The sequence below is a fragment of the Hipposideros armiger genome, unplaced genomic scaffold (assembly GCF_001890085.2).
Source record: "Hipposideros armiger isolate ML-2016 unplaced genomic scaffold, ASM189008v1 scaffold_7, whole genome shotgun sequence".
In the NCBI taxonomy this organism is placed as follows: domain Eukaryota; kingdom Metazoa; phylum Chordata; class Mammalia; order Chiroptera; family Hipposideridae; genus Hipposideros; species Hipposideros armiger.
The window spans coordinates 6,959,390-6,962,216 of record NW_017731357.1 but is presented as its reverse complement, the minus strand read 5'-3'; positions in this window follow the sequence as shown (position 1 = coordinate 6,962,216).

Sequence of the window (2,827 nt, the reverse complement as noted above, 5' to 3'; positions counted from 1 at the left end):
CAGCAGCCACGGTGAGCGGCCGTCCAGAACCCGGCGACTGATCTGCCTCGCCCGGGAAGAGCGCAATAATGGTTCCAACTTGGGCCAGTGAAACAACGTCCTCCACAACTAGACTGAAGAAGAAAAAGGATAGCAACTTGTCTGTTTCTCTTCCCCCAATTCCCCAATAAAAATCTAAAAAAAAAAATTGTTCAGATCGTGAATTTTATGTTATGTGTATTTTACCACAGCTAAATATTTTTTTAAATATTATAATGAATCCCCCATGGACCCATCACCCAGTTTTAACAAGTATCAATTGGTTCATCTGCAGTCACACTTATTCCCCCTCCATGAAACCTACACACACATTTATTTTTTTATTTTTACCTTTCTATCATTTCAATGGAGTTTGAAGATGGAAAATAAATGATAAGTCAGCAATCTTGAAACACAAACTCATTTCTTCATAAATATTTGAGATTATTGAAGCTGGATAATGAATACATAGGTGTTGATTACACTTTTCTCTCTACTTTTGAGGATGTTTAAAAACTTCCAAATTAAACATTTTTTAAAAACTAAAAATCATCATGATGAGGTGAGACATCACCAAGGAAGGAAACTAGACATCTGGTGGTAAACACACAATAGAGTATACACATGTCAAATTATAATCTTGTACACCTGAAAATTATATAATGTTATTGATCAATGTTGCACCAATAAATTTAATTTTTTTAATGTAAAAATCATAACGAAGTGAGACATCACCAAGGCTTCAAAAATAGATGATAGATAGGTAGGTATATAGATAGTAAAAATCAATGTTTGATGAATTAATGCTACTGAACAAAGTGTTTTCTCTGAGCTGTTTTTATGGCAGTCTTCTAGCCAGTGATTCTCAGGCAGCAGGGCGGAGAGAGTGGTGCCTTCCTCCTCATGTTTAAAAGAGTCATTGATCATCTCTGTGGTGTCTACAATTTTCGCAGAGAAGTGGTTTGTCCAGGTAAAGAGAGTGAAAACAGGGATAAGGGGGAGGACTGCCACTCCAGCCTCTCTTGGCTGCTGTGTATCCCAAGCCATGCTCCTTACCTGACAGAAAGCTTATTTGCAAGCGGAACTGGAATCAACAAAAGTCCATCATTAGGAGGCATTTGGGGGCTCTCCCTCATACTTTATTTGCTCCAAGGCCTTAAAAGTGATCTTGTAATTGGAAAGTTAAATCTTGACTAGATATTTGATTGTATTAAGGAATTATTCATTTTTATTATTAATTTTTGGTTATTTCTCACCTAAACTGTCGATCACCTAAATGTTACTGTGGTGATGTCCTCTTTCCGAGATACATAATAAAATAACAGTGGGTGAGATGATATGATGCCTGGGATTGGCTTCAGAATAACAAAGGATGGGTACACCCACATATGTTCGCTCAAAAAGACATGTACTAGAATATTCATAGCAGCTATTCATAATGGCCTTAAACTGGCATTGCCCGAACACCAAATAAAAAGGGAATGGATAAACCATGGCACATACATCCAAGGGAATGCTACTCAACAATAAAAAGGAATTAACCACTGATAGACGCACAGCCTGGATGAATCTCACCCACATATTATTAAACACCAGAAGGCAGACTCAAGAGTCCATACTATTTTCATTTATATAAAGGTCAAAACCAGGCAAAACTCATCTATGACAGTAGAGTCAGGAGAGCAGTCACCTTGAGAGGAGGAGGAGGGAGCAGAGTGAGGTTTCTGGGAGGACTGGTCATATTCAGTTTTTTGTCCTTCATGCTGGTTACACAAGTGTGTCCAGTGTGTGAAAATGTGCTCAGCATCTACTTACAATATGTGCATTTTTATGTACATATATTATACTTTGATTAAAAATTAAAATCATAATCATACAGGCGAGGCATATGAATACGGCAAGATTGGCCATGGGTTAATGGTTATTGGGGCTCAGTGGGGGGTCCATGAGAGCTCATTATACTGTTTAATCAACTTTAGAAATTGTTTAGTCTAAATTTAAAATTCTCCATAACAAAATAAATTTTTTAAGTGATCTTATTTTTTAAATACAGATTTTCTCCCATGAGGATGGGAGAGGGTTGTCATTATTGATTTTAATTGGAAGATAGGAAAAAACACCCAAATTTAATGCCCTGTATTTCTTTCCATTCCAGTAAGGGTGGATTTCCTAGTCATGCCCACTTCTCTGCTTCAAGACCCCTCAATCCTTCTCTCGCCTCCTTCCTCAATTGCCCTGCACACCTCCATGAAATGGGCCTATATATTCAGGGACAATTGTTTTCACAAGAAGAAAGCTGTCCAGAGTTTCCATTAACCACCATGAACTTCTACTGATTTATATCTGCCTTGTTCCAAAGATGGATTTAAGGTTTGCAAAGATGCATATAATAGAGCAGCACAAAATAAATTACAAGTAAATAAGAACAAATGAGATAAAAGGAAAACAAGGATAGGAAAGTAAGATAGAGTCAAGACTGAGATGACTATACAAAATACCTGCTATGAAATCCACAAGGCTTGCAGGAAAACAGAACACAAGTTTGAGGCTGAGTTCCCCAGTAACCCATGTGAAAAAGGAAGACAGGTTACACTGTGATTTACAGAGCTGGTAATATAAAGACAAAGCTGACAGTCAGGAGAAGTACAACTACTCCTAACATGGAGATCAAGGAGGCAAGTTTTCACCATAGGTTATCAAAAATATGAACAACAGGGCCGGCCGAGTGGCGTGATGGTTAAGAACTCGCTTGGGATGCCAGAGGGCCCCGGTTCGGATCCCACATATGAGGGCCAGTGACACTGCCCTC